Raw genomic sequence first — 22,519 nt, 5'->3', positions numbered from 1 at the left:
ATGGCCTGTTTTGCTGCTGTAAATTATATGTAATTCTCCGTTGTTTGGTTTTGAACCTGTCAGAAATTGGCAATGCTGCATCTGATACCATGCACCATCACTGGCAACCGTTGCCCAGCTTTTGGGAAATGGATGTTGAGAAAGAGAAGCTGCGGTTGGGACTGTGAGTCTCACCCAACCCTAACGTCATCCCCTTTCCTTCTGGGACTTTGTTTCATGCCTCCTCACGGTGGTACCACTGGGATTGGTAGGTCTCTGTTGGAAAACCGCAAGAGCATAATGCACTAGGGTAATCAATATTAAATACAATTGTATTTACATTTCAATATCATTCAACATTCCCTTTGGAAACAGATCCTGTCACACCCAGCTCTCTTTATCAGCACTCAGATGCACCTGCTCTCTGCAACACACTCAAAATTCTTAACATCTTAGCAAAATCTTACTCATGTCAACAACAGTCTTTCAGCGACCAGCATTTCCCCTTCCTTAGTGGCAGGGAAATAAAACCCAGAGTCATCAACAACAAAAACTTGCATTTATATAGCATTTTTAAGATAGTACAACATCCCAAGGGGCTTTCTGGGGGTGATTATTGAACAATATTTGGCACCGAGCCACATAAGGAGACATTAGGGCAGGTGACCAAAAGCTTGGTCAAAGAGGTAGGTTTTAAGGAGCATCTTAAAGGATGAGAGAGAGGTGGGGAGGTTTATGGAGGGAATTCCAGAGCTGTATGTGATAGAATTCCTGTCTCCATTGCAGGAGCATGTATTGGAGTTTAAATGACCTGTACTTAACACTGATTACACACACCCTAGCACATTATGCCATGGAGGTTGCCCAATGGAAGGGAACGAAGATATCTGAGCGAAAGATATCTCAGTCCAACAAGCCCTTTAAACCAACAACAACTTTGAAAGTGATCATCTCCACCTCAGGTGTAATATCATTCTAAGAGTGCCACCTGGTGGCTTTTAGCAATGCAACATGAAGAATGCACCAAACTAAAACCATGGCAACCAAAAGGAGTGGGAGGAAGAGTTTTCAACAGCAAACCTTATGAGGCTTTTGTGCTTCAGACTCTGGTTGCCAGCTTATTCATTTACTTTCATTAGGATATTTATCTCTCCCTCGCCTCTAAGGTCTCGCTAAACCATGCATCAAGAGGTTGGCCAGTGGCCTGGCTGACAGGCTCCTCCTAGTGGAGCAAGTCACCCACAACAACAGCTTATATTTATATAGCGCATTTAATGTAATAAAACATCTCAAGGCACTTTATAGGAGCATTATAAAACAAAGTATGACACTGACCTATAAAAGGATATATTAGGTCAGATGACCAAAAGCTTGGTCAAAAAGGTTGTTTTTAAGGGAGTGTCTTAAAGGAGGAAAGCGAGATCGAGAGACAGAGGGGTTTAGGGAGGGAATTGCAGAGCTTGGGTCCTAGGCAGCTAAGGCAGAGCCACCAATGGTGAAACAATTAAAATCAGGGATGCGCAAAAGGCAGATATCTAGCAGGATTGTGGGGCTGGAGAAGATTACGGAGACAGGGAGGGGTGGGGAGGACTTGGATGCATTTGAAACAAGGACGAGAATTTTAAAATCAAGATATTGCGTGACCGGGAGCCACTGCAGGTCAGTAAGCACAGGGGTGATAGAGGAATAGGACTTGGTGTGAGTTAAGACACAGGCAGCAGAGTTTTGGATGACTTCAAGTTTACAGAGAGTAGAATGTTGTAAACTAGCCAGGAGTGTATTTGAATAGTCAAATCTCGAGGTCATGAAAACATGAGTAAGGGTTGCAGCAGCAGGTGAGCTGAGACAGGAGCAAAGTTGGGCGATGTTACAGAGGTGGAAATAGGTGGTATTAGTGATGGAACGAATACAAGGTTGGAAGCTCATTTCAGGGTCAAATGTGACACCGAGGTTGCAAACAGACTGGCTTAATCTCATACTGTTACTAGGGAGATGAATGGAGTCCAGTAGGATGAGGATTACCAACCCTCCAGGATTGCCCTGGCATCTCCAGGAATGGAAGATTAATCTCTAGGACACTGCTGCCTAAATGTTACAGAGAGATCAAAAATAAAACTGTGTTTTTGCCATTCTCCTTGACATATTTTTTGTTTATTAGTTTAAAAATATTAGAGATGGAGGAAAATAATGACAGTTTGACTGGGCGGGACTGTTGGAAGCTGCAGATCATGTGATAAAACCTCCAGGAAAATGAATAGCTATAGTTGGCAACCCTTCTGGGTGGTGTGTAGGGGGTGGCCTGTAGGGTAACTCCTGAACTTTGTTTTCTGTCTACCCCCCAGGTCCAGGAACATGTCTGATTGGGAACCGTTCATATATGGAATCACAGGCACAAGACGACAAACTACAACCCAAATAAAGGATAAAGAGGGCTGAAGAAGGTGCAAAAAAGATTTACCAGGATAATACCATAACTGAGAGGTCATAACCCACCAGGAAAGATTGAACAGGCTGGGGCTTTTTTCTCCAGAAAAGCAAAGGCTGAGATATGACCTGACGGAGGTCTTTAAGATTATGAAAATGTTTGATATGGTAGACATACAGAAAATGTTTCCGCTTGTGATACCAGAACTAGGGGACATAAATATAAGATAGTCACTAATAAACCCAATAGGAAATTGAGGAGAAACTTCTTTCCCCAGAGAGTGGTGAGAATGTGGAACCCGCTACCACAGGGAGTGGTTGAGGTCAATGGCATTTAAGGGGAAGTTAGATAAACACAAGAGGATAAAAGGAGTAGAAGGATATGCTGATAGGGTGAGATGAGGAGGGGTGGGAGGTGGTTTGTGTGGAGCATGGACCTGTTGAGCAAATGGCCTGTTTCTGTGCTGTAGACTCTGTGTAATACAGCTTGTTGGAACATTGAGATGTTGGCCATGCATTTTAGCAACTGAATGTCCTTTGGGATCACAAAAGAATAGGAAACCCATCTCTCGGAAGTGATCACAACAATGAAAAGTTAATCTCCCGGACACTCCTGCGAGCAAACCAGGACAAAAATCATAAGAGCATTAAAAAAGTGGTGTGTTTTTTCATTTTCTTTGAACACTTTGTTCTAAAGATGTTGTAGATGGGGGAAAAAATGGCTGTTTGACCAGGCAGGGCAGATGGAGGCAGGAAGGTCACTTACCCAACCAGTTAGCAACCTGAATAGTCCAGGATACATACCACCAATGTTGAAACAATAGGAAAGATGGAATATCTGGGGTGGGACTTGAACCCACAACCTTGGGCTTATGAGAGTGCTATTATTGAGCCTTCGGGGGTTAAGGGGAGACCTATTGGAGGCTTTTAAAATTATGAAAAGTTTTCGGACCATTAACAATGAAAGATTGCTTCGCCAGTTGGTGAATTTGTAACAACGAGGAATAGAACCAGGATTATCACTAGAAAAACCAAGGGGGAAGTCGGAAGAATTATTTTCAGAGGAGTAGAGAATGCTTTACTGAGGCAGAGACTGTAACTTCAGTTAAAGGGAATTGGATATGTATTTGAAATGGACAGGGAAATGAAATTAAAGTAGATAGCTTCAGTTGAAAAGCTAAAGCACTTAATGCCCTCCTATGTTGTAATTTCTACAATTCTATGACATTTCATAGATTATGTAAATGGCGTATAGGGACAATGTAGCATAGATTCAACAACAGCAACATTTATAAAGCACCTTTAACATATTAAAATGTACTTTACAGCAGCATTATCAAATAAAATTTGGCACCGAGCCACATAAGGAGATGTTAGGGCAGGTGGCCAAAAACCTGGTGAAAGACGCAGATTTTAAGGAGCATCTTAAAGGAGGAGAGAAAGACAGAGAAGTTTAGGGAGGAAATTCCAGAGTTTAGGGCCTTGGCAGCTGAAGGCACAGCCGCCAATGGTGGTGCAATTAAAATTAGGAATGTGCAGTGATCTTAGAGGGTTGGAGAGCTGGAGGAGGTTACAAAGATAGGGAGTGCTGAGGCAATGGAGAGATTTGAAAACAAGGATGAGAATTTTAAAGATGTAATGCTGGGAGGAGATTGTGAAGAGAGATTTGAGATTGTGGAACTACTTTCACGGGCACAGAAGGTAAGGAGATTTAATAGACTACCTCCAAACATTTGTATCTGATCTTTATCACAAGGAGACAGATACAATTGCTTGGAAAAAGTCTATTAAATCTCCTCAGCTTTCTATGCTCGTGAAAATAGTTCCAGTATCTCAGACCTCTCTTCATAACTGTAAATCTACCTGTTTTTTTTATACTCTTTCACAGGATGAGGGCGTCGCTGGCTAGGCCAACATTTATTACCCTACCCTAATTGCCCTTGAGAAGATGGTGTTGAGTTGCCTTCTTGAACCGCTGCAGTCTATGGAGTGTAGGTACACCCACAGTGCTGTTCGGAAGGGAGCTCCAGGATTTTGATCCAGTGACAGTGAAGGAACGACGATATAGTTCCAAGTCAGGATGGTGTGTGACTTGGAGGGGAATGTGCAAGTGGTGGTGTTCCCATGCATCTGCTGCCCTTGTGTTTCTAGGTAGTAGAGGTTTGGAAGGTGTTGTCAAAGGAGCCTTGGCAAGTTGTTACAGTGCATCTTACATTTGATACACACTGCTGCCACTGCGTGTCAGTGTGGAGGGAGAGAATGTTGAAGGTGGTGGGTGGTTGTTGCCTGGCACTTGTGTGGCGTGAATGTAACTTGCCACTTCTCAGCCCAAGCCTGAATGTTGTCCAGGTCTTGTTGTATATGTACATGGGCTGCTTTGGTATCTGAGGAGTTGTAAATGGTGCTGAACATTGAGCAATCATCAGCAAACATTCCCACTTCTGACCTTATGATGGACAGAAGGTCATTGATGAAGCCGCTGAAGATGTTTGGGCCTAGGACACTACCCTGAGGAACTCCTGCAGTGATGTCCTGGGGCTGAGATGATTGACCTCCAACAACCACAACCATCGTCCTTTGAGCTAGGTATGACTCCAACCAGTGGAGAGGTTTCCCCGATTCCCATTGACTCCAGTCTTTCTAGGGCTCCTTGATCCCACACTCGGTCAAATGCTGCCTTGATGTTAAGGGCAGTCTTTCTCACCTCAGCTTTTGAGTTCAACTCTTTTGTCCATGTTTGGACCAAGGCTGTAATGAGGTCAGGAGCTGAGTGGCCCTGGCAGAACCCAAACTGAGCTCAATGCTGTCCATGACACTTTCCATCACTTTGTTGATGATTGAGAGAGCACAAAAAGCACTGTGAAACCTTTTATCATTTAATCTCTCCTACCCTTCACCCTATTACAGACCTTCCCTTATGTTCTTTCTCCCCCCCCCCCCACTTTACTTGCTCAAAACCCTATTACATTTCTAACTTTTGCCAGTTCTGATGAAAGGTCACACAGACCTGAAATGTTAACTCTATTTCTCTCTCCTCAGATGCTGCCTGACCTGTGTATTTCCAGCATTTTCTGTTAGATGCTCAGAGGCTGTTTCCCCAGACTGGAGAGTCTAGAACTGGGGGTCCAAGTCCCAGGATAAGCGGTCAGCCATTTAGGACTGAGATGAGGAGAAATTTCTTCACTCAGAGGGTTGTGAATCTTTGGAATTCTGTTCCTGAGAGAGCTGTGGATGTTCAGTCGTCGAGTACATTCAAGATTAAGAGCGATAGATTTGCGGACACGAAGGGAACCGAGGGATATGGCGATTGGGTGGGAAGTTGAGTCGAGGTAGATCTGAATGGTGGAGCAGGCTCGAGGGGCTGAATGGTCTATTCAGCTTCTATTTCTTATGTTCTTGAGACTTGAAACATTAACTGTTTCTCTCTCCATAGATGCTGCTAGACCTGCCTGAGCATTTCCAACACAATACTGCTTTTATTTCAGATTCCCAGCACCTGCAGTGTTTTTGCTTTTGCATTGCTGGTGTCCTGGCCAATATTTATCCCTCAACAGCCTTGCTAAAATGGATGATCTGACCGTTATCACATTGTACCCTACATTACAGCACTTCAAAAATAATTCAGTGACTGTAAAATGCTTTGGTACATTATTTATTAATACATTTATATAATAAAACTCCCTCCTGCGTTGCTTTTCTCAGCTCACAAAGCTGGGACACAATAAATTTATTTTAAACTTTTAAAGAGCATTAAGGTGATTGTTCAATTTATGTAAAGTCTTTATAGAAGGGAATGTTCCATGTAAACTTCTATTATCCACTGCCCTCTACTGGACTCCTATGTTGTATTTTTCCCCTCTGAATTAGAAGCTGGAAAAACATCCACTTAAGAGCCAGGCAGCTGCCAGAGCAAGGCCCAGAGGCTAGGAAAAGAGTAGGGCGGATCCTCCTTTGATTGACATCTCCTTCGACCATTTCGTTATCCCATTCCAGGCAAGATGATGGCCAGGGAGCCAATAGCTGTAGAGCCTGGGCGGAGGGGGCGGGTTATTTATTTATTTGATTGACGGCTGTTTTAGCCTATACGCTTGTGAGATTTGAATGAGGTAATGGCAGTGTTGACCAATGGAAAACGTTATCCAGAGCACACGCAAAAGACGGAGCATGAGGTTTGATTGACGTTTCTGTCATCCAATCTTTCGCTTTGATTGTCAGCTACATTCTCCAATCGTATGTCGAACTCTGGATGAGGTAATGGTGACGTAGGGAAAGGCGGGGAGATTGTTTGAGTGACACAACAGTACCCAATCACTTATGATGATGGGCGGGGATATGTGATGGACGTAGCGTTTAGCCATTAAATGAAGAGGCTCCATTTGACGGACGTTGCTTTTATCCAATGATATGTTAGAAGTGAATGGAAGGCGGCCGCAAGGGAACCAATAGCAGCCATTGCCGCGGTAGAGGGGCGTTGCTCAGTGGCGGAGTTGTGTTGTGTTGTGTTGTGATGCTCGCCGAGAAAGTTTTCTGGCGAATTCCCTCCCCTTTTCGGTGTTGCGGAGTGAGGAGAGAAAATTCCTGAGGAGAAGGAGTGGGTTTGAAGACCTTGGGAGTCAATGGGATAATCGGGAGCGCGGCTGCGACAGGACACAGTTCCAGAAGATTCTGCGGGTGCCGCGATTCGCGGTGAGTCTGAGGCCAGTGTTTGTTTATGAGGAGTTTGTGGCTGGGGAAGGGAGTTAATGAGGTTCCGATTGGCAATTTATCCACCCAGGACTCCAAGCACCTTACTTCAGGTCTGTCAGTTATTTCCGTCCCCTGAGCTGGCATTTGCCCCTCCCCCTCCCCTGGGCTGGCATTGCCCATCCCCCTCCTTTCCCCCCCCTTTCCCCCCCACACTTCCCCCCCCTTTCCCCCCCACACTTCCCCCCCCCACACTTCCCCCCCCCCACACTTCCCCCCCCCACACTTCCCCCCCCCCACACTTCCCCCCCCCACACTTCTCCCCCCCCCCACACTTCTCCCCCCCCCCACACTTCTCCCCCCCCCACACTTCTCCCCCCCCCACACTTCTCCCCCCCCACACTTCTCCCCCCCCCCCACACTTCTCCCCCCCCCCCACACTTCTCCCCCCCCCCACACTTCTCCCCCCCCCCACACTTCTCCCCCCCCCCACACTTCTCCCCCCCCCCACACTTCTCCCCCCCCCCACACTTCTCCCCCCCCCCCCACACTTCTCCCCCCCCCCCACACTTCTCCCCCCCCCCCACACTTCTCCCCCCCCCCCACACTTCTCCCCCCCCCCCCACTTCTCCCCCCCTCCACTTCTCCCCCCCCCACTTCTCCCCCCCCCACTTCTCCCCCCCCCCACTTCCCCCCCCCCCCACTTCTCCCCCCCCCCCACTTCTCCCCCCCCCCCACTCCTCCCCCCCCCCACTCCTCCCCCCCCCCACTCTTCTCCCCCCCCCACTCTTCTCCCCCCCCCACTCTTCTCCCCCCCCCACTCTTCTCCCCCCCCCACTCTTCTCCCCCCCCCACTCTTCTCCCCCCCCCACTCTTCTCCCCCCCCCACTCTTCTCCCCCCCCCACACTTCTCCCCCCCCCCACTTCTCCCCCCCCCCCACTTCTCCCCCCCCCCCCACTTCTCCCCCCCCCCCCACTTCTCCCCCCCCCCCCACTTCTCCCCCCCCCCCCCACTTCTCCCCCCCCCCCCACTTCTCCCCCCCCCCCCACTTCTCCCCCCCCCCCACTTCTCCCCCCCCCCCACTTCTCCCCCCCCCCACTTCTCCCCCCCCCACTTCTCCCCCCCCCACTTCTCCCCCCCCCACTTCTCCCCCCCCCCACTCTTCTCCCCCCCCCACTTCTCCCCCCCCCACTCTTCTCCCCCCCCACTCTTCTCCCCCCCCCACTCTTCTCCCCCCCCCACTCTTCTCCCCCCCCCACTCTTCTCCCCCCCCCACTCTTCTCCCCCCCCCACTCTTCTCCCCCCCCCCACTCTTCTCCCCCCCCCCACTCCTCGCCCCCCCCCCACTCCTCGCCCCCCCCCCCACTCCTCGCCCCCCCCCCCACTCCTCGCCCCCCCCCCCACTCCTCGCCCCCCCCCCCACTCCTCGCCCCCCCCCCACTCCTCGCCCCCCCCCCACTCCTCGCCCCCCCCCCCACTCCTCGCCCCCCCCCCCACTCCTCCCCCCCCCCCCCCCAACTCCTCGCCCCCCCCCCAACTCCTCGCCGGGAATTATTATTATTGTAGTGAGTCCGGATTGTGGTATATCGGCTGGTGTTGGACACATCCTTTGTAATCAAGGGCAGCTTTGTGGTTGAAAAGTTGTTCTGGGCCAGGAATAGAACAACTATAAATTCAGAGGCAAGTCCAAAGCTAACGAGTGCATCATTCTCAGTGTTTCACCTCTGGCTGCCTCCTGCTGCTGTGAGTTAGTACTGCGTGCTACATTTGTTTTTACAAATTTGACTGGTATCTAAAGTTACCTAATTAATAAAATGTAAAAGATTGTTTGAGTTTACTTCAGGTATGTAAGTTAGAGAAATATAAACTGAAAATGTCAATAAAGCTCAGCAGACTTTTTTTTAAAAATTATTCATGGAATGTGAACGTCACTGGCATGGCAAGCATTTATTGCCCGTCTCTAATTGCCCTTGAGAAGGTGGTGGTGATCTGCCATCATGAACTGCTACTGTCTGGATTATAGTTTTTTTTATAGCAGTTTTGAAGCAACTGAGTGGCTCACCTAATAAGCATTTCAGAGGGCGGTTAATAGTCAACCACATTGCTGTGGGTCTGGAATCACACATTGGCCAGACCAGGTAAGGATGGCAGATTTCCTTCCCTAAAGGATGTTTGGTGGACCAGATGATTTTTTCTTGTAAACCGATCATTTCTTTTTTCAGCGTTACTGATACTAGCTTTTTTATTCCAGATTTATTTAATTAACTGAATTCCTGAGCTGCTATGGTAAGATTTGAACTCATGTCTCTGGATTATTAGCTCAGTAACATAACCGCTCAGCTACAGTACCCTGTACAGGTTTGCAGTATTAAATACTTCCTCTTATCTAGATCAAGGCGAAAGTTGATTAAAGGAAATATTCAACATGGAATCTGAGACAAATTCAAAGCAGAAATATTTCCCCTTTTACCCATTGATGCAAAGTTTTACTTTTGGCTAAAAGTGATTGAAACAAGGAAACTTTATCAACTCCAGATTGGAAAATTTGATTTTTAAGAAGTAAAAGTGAATTTCTGCTTCAGTTGAATTCAGCCTGCCTAGATTTTCAATTAAAGATTTTGTGCACCAAATCTGTAAGACAAAGTGTTTTGACAGAACTTGACAAATCTGAGTTTGTACATTTACTGGGTGCAATGCAGTTTGCTGCCCGAGTATCTCAGTTTTTGTATTTTGACAAGTCCTGGAGGTGGTGAAAGTACTGGCTTCTGAACAAGGTCACATGGAGTTCAGAGCATGAGTAAGTATAGGAATAGAGAGAGTGAGTGAGCAATGGTCGATGAAAATACTGAAAGAAAGAAAGTGGGGAGAAAGGCACCCACAAACCAAGCCCCTTGCTAACTGGCCATGCACATGCAGTTTTTTATTGCCACAAGTAATGACTTGCCCTTTTTGAATGAAGCACCATCGTGCTTCCATACATCAAACATTTGTGTTTTCAATCTCATGAGGTTTGTTTGGGATGGAGGCAGAGATCTAGTGAGTGCAAGAGTTCTATCATGTAGGTTGTGTACTTCATAGCAAAGGTAAGCTGCAGAGTGAATCCAGTGTGCTGTTGTACTACTTGAAGGTAACTGATTATGCACCTGTTCACTTAGGATGTTTTGTGCATCAGAGCAAGGACTATTATTAACGCGGTTTAAAAAAAATGAAACCTATAAAACAAACCTTTAAGCTTATAGTTGTATTTTTCTTGGAGTGTTGATAACTGCTTTTGGGATACTAACTTTGATTTGGTGAGTATCCTGCCTCTGAGTCAGAAGGTTGTGGGTTTTCGCCCTACTCTAGAAGCTTGTGCACATAATCTAGGACGATGCTACAGTGTAATACTGAAGAGTGCTGCCATGACAAAGGTGTTGTCTTTTAGATAAGCCCTCTCGTGTGGATGTAAAAGATCCCATAGAACTATTTGAAGAGCAGGGGAGTACTGCCTTCCAACCCCACTAAAACAGGTTATTTCATCATTTATCCCCATGCTATTTGTGGGAGCTTGCTGTGCCTGAATTGTCTGCTGTGTTTCTCTGCATTACAGTAGTGACTACACTTTGAAATGTACTTCAGTGTTAGTGAAGCGCATTTGCACATCCTGAAGTCTTGCAAGTGCTTTCTAAGTTCGTTGATGATACTTGCAAGAACAAGAAAGCTCACCTCCTGTGTTCCAGCGATTAGCTGAATTCTACTTTTTGCATGAATCCCCTAATGTACTGAAGAATGCCTGCAGAGTCTCATCGACAGGTTTGCGTCTGCCTGCAATGAATTTGGCCTAACCATCAGCCTCAAGAAAACGAACATCATGGGGCAGGATGTCAGAAATGCTCCATCCATCAATATTGGCGACCACGCTCTGGAAGTGGTTCAAGAGTTCACCTACCTAGGCTCAACTATCACCAGTAACCTGTCTCTAGATGCAGAAATCAACAAGCGCATGGGTAAGGCTTCCACTGCTATGTTCAGACTGGCCAAGAGAGTGTGGGAAAATGGCGCACTGACACGGAACACAAAAGTCCGAGTGTATCAGGCCTGTGTCCTCAGTACCTTGCTCTACGGCAGCGAGGCCTGGACAACGTATGCCAGCCAAGAGCGACGTCTCAATTCATTCCATCTTCGCTGCCTTCGGAGAATACTTGGCATCAGGTGGCAGGACTATATCTCCAACACAGAAGTCCTTGAAGCGGCCAACATCCCCAGCTTATACACACTACTGAGTCAGCGGCGCTTGAGATGGCTTGGCCATGTGAGCCGCATGGAAGATGGCAGGATCCCCAAAGACACATTGTACAGCGAGCTCGCCACTGGTATCAGACCCACCGGCCGTCCATGTCTCCGTTATAAAGACGTCTGCAAACGCGACATGAAATCGTGTGACATTGATCACAAGTCGTGGGAGTCAGTTGCCAGCATTCGCCAGAGCTGGCGGGCAGCCATAAAGACAGGGCTAAATTGTGGCGAGTCGAAGAGACTTAGTAGTTGGCAGGAAAAAAGACAGAGGCGCAAGGGGAGAGCCAACTGTGCAACAGCCCCAACAAACAAATTTCTCTGCAGCACCTGTGGAAGAGCCTGTTACTCCAGAATTGGCCTTTATAGCCACTCCAGGCGCTGCTTCACAAACCACTGACCACCTCCAGGCGCGTATCCATTGTCTCTCGAGATAAGGAGGCCCAAAAGAAAAGAAGAAGAAAGGTATGGGAATGGCAGCTGCTTCTTGTGCCCTAGTAAATGCACTGAACCAGTTCAGTGTTTAAGTATGTTCACACTGTGGCCCAAAATAGAGATGTATGTTAAGCATGCTGATGCGTGGGACTCAATACCAAGACTGATGATTGATTCCTGTCTTAAAAAAAAAATTAAAACAAACTTACTGTTAGTATTAATAAATGGGAAATATAATTTCTTGTGAAGAACTGATTTCCTAGAACCCATTTAGTCTTGAATCGTCCCGGGGAGAGTGGTGATAGACTTGAAATTGAAAAGTGGAGAGTGACATAGGAAGAGGAGTATTGATTTTGCACTCTCAAGACATGAATTCCACAAAGTTCGAAAGGGCTTTCATTCTGCGGGATCCATAATCAACATCTATAGAGATGCATTGATCATTTAAACTTTTTGGATATTGATCCTGCTCCTTCACATTGTTGGGTTGAGTAACTTGCTGTTTCTGTCTACACTGTTGGTGTTTAAACTTTTTTTTTATAATTCTGTAGAAATAACAATGCTAAAAGTTATTCAGAGTCCAGGGACAAATTTATGTAATAAAAGCAAAATACTGCAAATGCTGGAAATCTGAAATAAAAACAAGAAATGCTGGAAATACTCAGCAGGTCTGGCAGCATCTGTGGAGAGAGAAGCAGAGTTAACGTTTCAGGTCAGTGACCCTTCTTCAGAACTGGCAAAGATTAGAAATGTAATAGGTTTTAAGCAAATAAAGTGGGGGTAGGGAAAGAGGTAACAAAAGAGAAGGTGTTGATAGGAGAGGGTCACAGAGAATTTATGTGCGTGCATGAGGGATGGTAATACGTCTGATGGAATGTACTTTCCCACTTGTTAACAGTAACTTGTGTTCATATTGCATCTTCAACATAAGAAATGTACCAAGGTGTTGCACAGAATTGAAGTCAGACAGAAAATTACACTGCTAAAGAGGGGAATATTAGGAGAAGTTTTAAGGAGAGTCCTCAAAGATGAGAAAGGGAGGTTTAGAGAGTGAATTAGTGGGACTAAATGAATTTGGGAGGTAGTTAGATTTTAGGAAAAGTTGGTGTGCTGCAAGTAAGTTTTATTTGCCTGACAAGAACTTGTAATTGCTCTCCCTATTTCTGTATCTGTATATGTGTGTAAAAAAAAAAGTACGTTCGACTTACTCATCTTTGGCCACTTACCTTTCATGATATCCAGCAGCTTAGGAGATGTTTTCCAGTTATAGTATATTTAACTGACTTGTCACAAGCTTAGTTTAGCTTTCTAGCTCTTACTCATTGCTACTTTAAATAATGAATTATAATTGTGTGTTTATGCTACCTGACTAACATAACTCTCAACTCTTTTTTAGTTTGATAATTTTGTAACTTCTGTTTGCATATGTCAGATGTATAGATGCAAATTGGGTCTTAACCCCCTGTCAAATTATTGAAGTTAAGCTTTTATGCAAGTTTTGATAAGAACAATTTTGACAACAGGGCTGAATGAAAGCATAGGTCTTCTTACAGCTGAATAAATCATTGAAATAGAGTAATAATGAACAAAACTGTTCATTGGCCCAAATTCTGGATAGTGCTCTTGAGTTATATTTTAATTTTTCATCTTTTTTTTACAAAAAAAAAGGGTAAACTTGGGTTAAAAGATTTCGTTGGCTTGAGATTAACGTTCTTCACAGAATCTCAGAATTGTTACAGAGCAGAAGGAGGCCATTTGCCCCATTGTATCCGCACTGAAGTTCTTGAAGTTGGAGCCTTTGAAAAAGGTTGTGTGAAAGCCCACATAGTGTACAAGCAGAGTGGAGATTCTGAGGAGGATCAGTGTAATCACTGAGCATGGTTTTGATTTGTAGCCAAGATTAAGTAGCTTCAGTCTGGAGAAACAGAAAATGAAAGAAACCGAGTAATAGGGTGTGGTTAAAGAAAAATGCAATATTAAAACCAAAACTTTTTATTGTAGAAAGAAAATGGGAACTGGCCACAATTAAGGTTCAATTTACTTGATCAGAATGTGGATTTGTAGCTTTCCATTTAAGGTGGTCCAGGGTCAGTAATCAAGAAAAAAAAATTCTTGTTCTATGTAGTATTTGAACCAGTTGAAAACCAATTTTAGCCAAGACTTGTCCCAGTCTGAAAGTGTCCTAGGCCCAACCATCTTCAGCTGCTTCATCAATGACCTTCCTTCAATCATAAGGTCAGAAGTGGGGATGTTCGCAGATGATTGCACAATGTTCAGCACCATTCGCAACTCCTCAAATACTGAAGCAGTCCGTGTAGAAATGCAGCAAGACCTGGACAATATCCAGGCTTGGGCTGATAAGTGGCAAGTAACATTCACACCACACAAGTGCCAGGCAATGACCATCTCCAACAAGAGAGATTCTAACCATCTCCCCTTGACATTCAATACCATTACCATTCATTGCTGAATCCCCCACAATCAACATCCTAGGGCTACCATTGACCAGAAACTGAACTGGAGTAGCCATATAAATACCGTGGCTACAAGAGCAGATCAGAGGCTAGGAATCCTGCGACGAGTAACTCACCTCCTGACTCCCCCAAAGCCTGTCCACCATCTACAAGGCACAAGTCAGGAGTGTGTTGGAATACTGTCCACTTGCCTGGTTGGGTGCAGCTCCAACAACACTCAAGAAGCTCGACACCATCCGGAACAAAGCAGCCCGCTTGATTGGCACCCCATCCACAAACATTCACTCCCTTCACCACCGACGCACAGTGGCAGCAGTGTGTAACATCTACAAGATGCACTGCAGCAATGCACCAAGGCTCCTTAAGACAGCACCTTCCAAACCCGTGACCTCTACCACCCCGAAGGACAAGAGCAGCAGATGCATGGGAACATCACCACCTACAAGTTCCCGTCCAAGTCACACGCCATCTTGACTTGGAACTATATCACTGTTCATTCACTGTCGCTGGGTCAAAATCCTGAAACTCCCTTCCTAACAGCACTGTGGGTGTACCTACCTCACAAGGACTGCAGTGGTTCAAGAAGGCAGCTCGCCACCACCTTCTCAAGGGCAATTAGGGATGGGCAATAAATGCTGGCACAGCCAGTGACACCCACATCCCATGAATGAATTAAAAAAAAATAGTGATCTGCCCTCAGTTGGGATTTAATAAATCTTTCAAACATAATTTCATGTTGTCTCTTGGCTTATGTAATCTATTAGTATCCCTGCAAAACTATGTCCCACCTTCCCTCAACCACCTAAAAGCCGTATGCCACAGTGCACACTTCTTGCTGCTCATTCTTCATCTTTGGCAGTTGTTTCTACAGCCACTATGCCTCCATTATCCAGAGCCTCCCAAGATCCCACCCCCTCTCTCCACAGCTCCTTCCATGCCTTCAAAGTTCTGTGCAGTCCTTGTCTCATGCTTGTGCTTTATTTTCCTATTCCCTTCATTCTATCCCCAATAACACCTGCTCAGTGTCCATCTTCTCTGTAAAATGCTCCTAAATGTTGTCCTAAAGGAGAGTAATAGAATTGTAAGCGATCAGTCCAGTTCATCTGTTGGCACAAGAGTTCAACAATAGAAAACATGGTTATTATCCACATCCTTCGTCTGATTTTCTCACCAAATGACTTTCTAGTTCCCTCTTTAAATTATCGGTGTTATCAGCCCCATCACCTCCCTGGACAATCCCTTCGATCTATTTGCCGTCCTTTGTGAATACTTCTATCTATTCTGTCTACTCATACGCCCTCTTGAGCTTCAGCTATGCCCCCTCGAGAGAGAGTGCAGAGTTTAACATATTGATACCTTAAAAATCTTGAATCAATATGAATAAATTCCCCCTCAGTCTGTAGACTAAACAAAATTGTTAAATCAATACAGTGCAACAAAATTGTAATTAAACCAGTATGATTTAATATAGTCTGTACAATTTTTGTGCATTAATCTCCTGGTAACAGATAAAAAGTGACTAACTGTATAACTCCAGAATCAGGTCCTAGTACGAGGGTGACTGTCTCTCGGGGAGGTCATCTTGCAGCATTGGGTTGACGTTACATAGGGTAAAACACCAATGAGAGTCAAGCTAGTTTGAAAATTTTGGGTTCCATTGGATGTCCTGTGCACTTTACAAGTTTATTACGGAAACATTTAATTTTCACAGCATTGTTACAGCGCAGAAGGAGGCTATTCGGCCCATCGTGTCTGCACCGGCTCTCTGAGCAATTTACTTAGTGCCACTCCCCTGCCTTCTCCCTGTAACCCTGCACATTTTTCCTTTTCATATAACAGTCTAATTTCTTTTTGACTGCTTCATTTAAACCTGCTTTCACGCCACTCTCAGGCAGTGCATTCCAGACCTTAATCACTTGCTGCATGAAAAAGTTTTTCATCATGTCACTTTTGCTTCTTTTACCAATTACTTTAAATCTGTGCCCTCTCATTCTCGATCCATTCACGAGAGGGAACAGTTTCTCTCTATCTACTCTGTCCAGACCCCCATGATTTTGAATACCTCTATCAAGTCACCTCTCAGCCTTCTCCTCTCCAAGGAAAACAGTCCCAACTTCTTCAATCTATCTTCATAACTGAAGATCCCAATCCCTGGAATCATTCTCGTGAATCTTTTCTGCACCCTCTCTAATGCCTTCACATCCTTCCGAAAGTACGTCACCCGGAACTGAATGCAACACTCCAGATGAGGCCGAACTCGTGAATTATACAAGTTCAACATAACCTCCTTGCTGTTGTACTCTATGCCCCATTATAAAGCCCAGGATACTCTATGCTTTATTAACCGCACTCTCAACCTGTCCTGCCACCTTCAATAACTTATGCACATATACACCCATGTCCCTCTACTCCTCCATCCCCTTTAGAATTTTACCCTGAATATTGTCCCTCTATGTTCTTCCTACCAAAATACATCACTTCACATTTCTTTGCATTGAACCTCATCTGCCACCTGTCCGCCCATTCCACCGACTTGTCTATGTCCTTTTGCTGTTCTACACGATCTTGCTCCCAGTTCACAATGCTTCCAAGTTTCGTATCATCTGCAGACTTTGAAATTGTGCCCTGTACACCAAGGTCTAGGTCATCAACTGCATTACCTTCACGAACCCTTGCCTCTTCAAAAAATTCCAGCAAGTTAGTTAAACATGATTTTCCCTTAAGAAATACAAGCTAGCCTTTTTTTAATTAATTCACATTTGTCCATGTTAAAATTAATTTTGTCCAGAATTAATCTTTCCAGAGGTTTCCTCACCACCAAATATAAACTGACTGGCCTGTAGTTGCTGGGCTTATCTTTACACCTTTTTTTGAACAATGGTGTAACTTTTGTCATTCTCCAGTCCTCTGGCACCACCCCCCGAGTCTAAGGAAGACTGAAAAATTATGGCCAGTGCCTCTGCAATCTCCACTGCCATTTTCCTCAGTATCCTTGAATGCATCTCATCCGGCCCTGGTGTCTTATCCACTTTAAGTACAGAAGCCTATCCAACATCTCCTCAACAATTTTAAACTCTTCTAGTGTCTGAATTACCTCCTCTTCCACCATTGCCTGGGTTGCATCATCTTCCTTGGTAAAGACCAATGCAGAGTATTCATTTAATACCTCAGTTATGCCCTTTGCCTCCATGTGCAAATCCGCTTGTTGATCCCTAAACAGCCCCACTCATCCTTTTGCCACCCTTTTACTATTTATAAGTCCATAGAAAACTTTGAGATTTCCTTTTATGTTAACTGCCAGTCTTGGCAATGAGAGTTCATACTCTCTCTTCTCTTATTTGCTTTTTCACTTCCCCTCTGAACCTTCTATATTTAGACTGGTTCTCAATGGTATTCTCTACCTGACATCTGACATAAGAACACTTTTTCTTCTTTATCTTAATCTCTATCTCTTTTGTCATCTAGGGAGCTCTGTATTTGTTTACTCTACCTTTACCCTTTGAGGGAACATGCCTCGACTGTGCCCAAACTATCTCCTCTTTGAAGGTAGCCCATTGTTCTGCTACCGTTTTTCCTGCCAATCTTTGACTTTAATTTATTCGTCCCAGGCCTGTTCTTACCCCATTGAAATTGGCTTTCTCACTGCTCAGCCCTGTTCTATACTTTCTTTTTCCATAATTATGGTAAATCTGACTGAATTATGATCACTACCACCAAAATGCTCTCCCACTGCCACTCCTTCCACCTGTCCAGCTTCATTTCCTAAAACTAATCTAAAACTGTGCCCTCTCTTGTTGGACTTGTTACATACTGGCCAAAAAAGTTTTCTTGAGTGCACCTCAAGAATTTTGCTTCTTCAATTCCTTTCATACTAAAACTATCCCAGTTAATATTGGGGTAGTTAACATCCCTTACTATTCCTGCCCTATTAATTTTACATTTCTCTGAGGTCTGTCTACATGTCTGCTCTTCTATCTCCCTCTGACTGTTTGGGGATCTACAGTACACTCCCAGCAGTGTGATTTCCCCTTTTTTGTTCCTGAGCTCAATCCATATCGCCTCATTTGATGAGCCTTCCAACATATCATCCCTCCTCACAGCTGTAATTGTTTTTTGACCAAAATTGCCACTCCCCCTCCTTTCTTAGCCCCTTCGCTATTGCTTCTGAAAACCCTGTAACGAGAAACGTTGAGCTGCCATTCCTGACCCTCCTCAAGTCATGTTTCTGCAATAGCCATGATATCATTCTGCCACATGTCTATCTGTGCCCTCAGCTCGTCTGCTTTATTTGCTATACTCCTTGCATTGAAGTAGATATCCTTGAGCACTAACAAACTTTTTGTTTTAATTTTCTAACCTTTGTTTCCTCTGCCTTCCAGACTCATCCACTAATTTTCTGCCTTCCATTTTCATTTCTGATTTTGTCCCAACTGAGTCTATCCTCGGGTTCCCATCCCCCTGCCAAACTAGTTTAAACCCTCCCCAACAGCACTGGCAAAACTTACTGCAAGGAACTCAGTTCTGCTCTCTTCAGGTGCAAACTGTCCGGCCTGTATAGGTGCTGTCTCCTCCTTGGTCCCAGTGTTCCAAGAATCTCAAGCTCTCCCTCCTGCTCCAACTTTCCAGCCACATATGATGCCACATATTCCCACACACAAGCTCAAAACATTTAAAATGTGTGTGTGTGTAACCATGTATGCACAGAGTTGTCACCTGGCTCTGGTGTAAGGCCAGTTGGGAACCATAGATCAATTCTGTAGCTACCAGCCTCAGACTTTCTGTTGCACATTCAAGTGCTCTCTTTAGGCACCAGCTAAGTTTGGAAGGACAGTCTCAACCAGTGCTGGAGTTTCCTACAGTTGAGTTGGATGGTATAATCATTGTGCGCACGCATACTTTCTTGAAATGTTGGTGGCAGCACTGCTAACCAAGTGGGAAGATTAGGTCATAACATCAAGGAGCAGGAGTAGGCCATTCAGCCCCTTGAGCCTGCTCCGCCATTCAGTAAGATCATGGCTGATCTGATTGTGGCCTTAACTCCAGTTTCCTGCCGGCCCCCATAACCCTTGACTCCCTTGTAGATCCAAAGTATGTCGAACTCAGCCTTGGATATATTCAATGACGCAGCCCCCACTGCTTTTGGGGAAGGGAATTCTAAAGATTAACGACACTCTGAGAGAAGAAATTTCTCATCTGTCTTAAATGGGTAATCCTGAGTATGGCAATGTTTACAATTTATTTACCTCAAACTCTACTAAGTATTGTTTCTTTAAAAAAAAATCCATCTTCAGTGGCTTAGTTGGTAGCATTCTTGCCTCTGAGTCAGAAAGTTGTGGGTTCAAGTCCTACCCTAGAGACTCCAGCACAAAAATCTAGGCTGACACTGTTGGAGGCACTGCCTTTCAGATGAGACATTAAACCGAGGCTCTGACTGCTCTCTCAGGTGAACGTAAAAGATCCTGTGGCAGTATTTCAAAGAAGAGCTGGGGAGTTCTCTCCAGTGTCCTGGGCTGATATTTATAGCTCTGTCAACATCACAAAACAGATTATGTTGACATTATTTCATTACTGTTTGTGGCAGATGGCTGTGTGCAAATTGGCTGCCTACATTACGACAGTGACTTCGAAAGTTCTCCTTAGACTGTAAAGGGCTTTGGGACTTTTTTTTTTATTTGTTCGTGGGATGTGAGCATTGCTGGCAAAGCCAGCATTTATTGCCCATCCCTAAATGCCCTTGAGAAGGTGGTGGTGAGCTGCCTCCTTGAAAGTTGCAATCCATGTGGTATAGGTATACCCACAGTGCTGTGAGAGAATATTCCAGGATTTTGACCCAGCGCCAGTGAAACGACGACGATATAGTTCCAAGTCAGGATGGTGTGTGATTTGAAACTTTACTTGCAGCTGCTGGTGTACCCATGCGTCTGCTGCCTTGTCCTTCTCGGTGGTAGAGGTCGTGGGTTTAGAAGATGCTGCTGGAGGGGCCTTCATGAATTCCTGCAGTGCATCTTGTAGATGGTACATACTGCTGTTATTATGTGCCAGTGATAGAGGTGGTGGTGAATGTGATATCGATCAAGCGGGCTGCTTTGTTGAGTTTCTGGAGTGTTGTTGGAGCTGAACTCATCTAGGCAAGTGGAGAGTATTCCATCACACTCCTGACTTGTGCCTTGTAGATGGTGGACAGGCTTTGGGGAGTCAGGAGTGAGTTACTTGCTGCAAAATTCCCAGTCTCTGACCTGCTCCTTGTCCAGTTAAGTTTCTGGTCAATGGTAACGCCCAGATGTTGGTTGGGGATTCAGTGTTGGTACTGCAGTTGAATGTCAAGGGGAGATAGTTAGATTCTTGTTGGCGATGGTCATTGCCCACCATTTGTGTAGCATGAATGTTACTTGCGACTTATCAGCCCAAGCCTTAATGTCATTCAGGTATTGCTGCATGCTGACGCGGACTGCTTCAGTATCTGAGGAGTTACAAATGATATTTAACACTACAATCATCAGCGAACATCTCAACTTCTGACCTTATGTTGGAGGGTAGGTCATTGATGAAGGAACTGAAGATGGTTGGGCTTAGGACACTACCTGATGTTCTGTAGTCGTGAAAGACACGACATAAGTACAAGTCTTTTTTTTCTTTTGGTTAATTAGTAAGCACAGAACATTGACTCCAACCAATACAGCCAAAGCATTTTCAAATTTACATGGTGTTAATATTCCAATGAACCCTTAAATTGACAAAATTGTAATTTAACAATGGATCATCTAGCTGTGTAATCTGTAACTATTTTGAACAATTGAAATTCTGTGGGTATCAGAAACTTGAAAACACCTTTTTTAGTTGTATGTCAACCATTTCCCCCCCCCCCCCCCCCATTCCCCGCCTGCCCACCCCCAATCCCTCCAAGCTGTCAGTGTTTGTGTTCAGACTTGTTGCAACATTGTAAAGCTTCTGGTACACCAAGAACTTTGCTTTCAAAATTTTTACCGTGACCTCCTGTTGCCACTGTCATCATTTGAAACTCTGATGTATTTTTGATTTTAGGCATGTTTTAATTTGTTCTGTAGGTCACAGCATTGTTGCTAGGCTTGCAACATCAAAAAAATGCACACAGTAACCTGTTCTAGTGATGTTGGTTGAGGGATAAATATTGGCTAGGAAACTGGGAAGAAATCCTGTGCTCTTCACAACAGTGGCCATAGAACCTTTAATGTCCGCTTGAGAGGACAGACAGGTCCTCGGTGTAGCATCGCATCTGAAAGATGCACCTCTGACAGTGCAATGCTCCATCAGTACTGAATTGGAGTGTAAGTCTAGGTTATGGGCTCAAGTCTTTGCTGAGTCTTGAATTCACAACCCTGTATGGTCAGTCTATGAAAATTTCTTCTTGGATCCGAGTCACAGCACAGGGTGTGCATCTGTTGAGGTTATAACATGGTAAACATAAAAAACTATTTCTCGTGTAATTTTACAATTGCTTAGCTTCTAAAATGTGCTGCTGTTTTTGGTTGAAGATGAATGACGGACATGCTCATTTATTGTGCCGACTGTTTTAAAAACCTGTTGGTTTTTAAATCGTTTTATGCTTAGGTCAGAATTTCTTTTGCAGTATCTACTGATGTGCTCACTTTATATCAACGACCACAGTCTCAATCAGTGTTTTGGTCGAGGGGCACTCAAGAATTCTGAGATACGCTGCACCTTGTTGCTGTGGAATGTATGACTGTTAGCAAACTCTAGATTTAATTTGCTCCATTGCCAGGTTGAGGGCAGTAATTCTGCAAAGGAAGGGAAAAATATGTATGGCAAACAGTTCTGTTTAATTTTATTTTCAATAATGTCCTTTCACCCTCTGGATTCTTAGCTAATGTTCCCTTCATATAGTGTTCTCTTACCTTCTTGCTGTACAGTGCAGTCAGGAGAAGGATCAGGATTGCATTCAGCTCAGGTAAAATTTCACAGCCGTTTGTGCTGTCAGTGGAGGCACGGCACATTGGATCAGCAAACCCACAAAGAATCCGGTGACCGGGAATTGGGGGCAGCAACTGGTTTCCAACTTGCATTAAGTACTACTGGTCAATTATCTGTTTTATTTCATTTTGAAAGGTTACGGATTGATATATCTACAACCACTTGCATTTCTATATCACCTTTAACATAGTAAAACATTCCAAGGTGTTTCATAGGAGCGATTATTAAACAAAGTTTGACACCGAGCCACATGATAGATTTGTGGGGATGACCAAAAGCTTGG

The 22,519-nt window shown here is 44.7% G+C and overlaps 1 protein-coding gene across 2 annotated transcripts in view; it reads left to right on the top strand.

Moving 5' to 3' along the window:
- The first annotated feature begins 6,872 nt into the window (after positions 1-6,872).
- LOC137353469 (trinucleotide repeat-containing gene 6B protein-like) overlaps positions 6,873-22,519 on the top strand; it is a 187,473-nt gene continuing 171,826 nt past the window's right edge. For both annotated transcript variants that reach the window (XM_068019787.1, XM_068019785.1), the window contains exon 1: positions 6,873-7,089. The gene's annotated coding sequence lies outside the window, so the exon portion shown is untranslated. The remainder of the gene's footprint in view (positions 7,090-22,519) is intronic.

This window comes from Heterodontus francisci, chromosome 41, assembly GCF_036365525.1.
Source record: "Heterodontus francisci isolate sHetFra1 chromosome 41, sHetFra1.hap1, whole genome shotgun sequence".
NCBI lineage: Eukaryota > Metazoa > Chordata > Chondrichthyes > Heterodontiformes > Heterodontidae > Heterodontus > Heterodontus francisci.
This window is presented reverse-complemented; position numbering and strand designations above follow the sequence as displayed.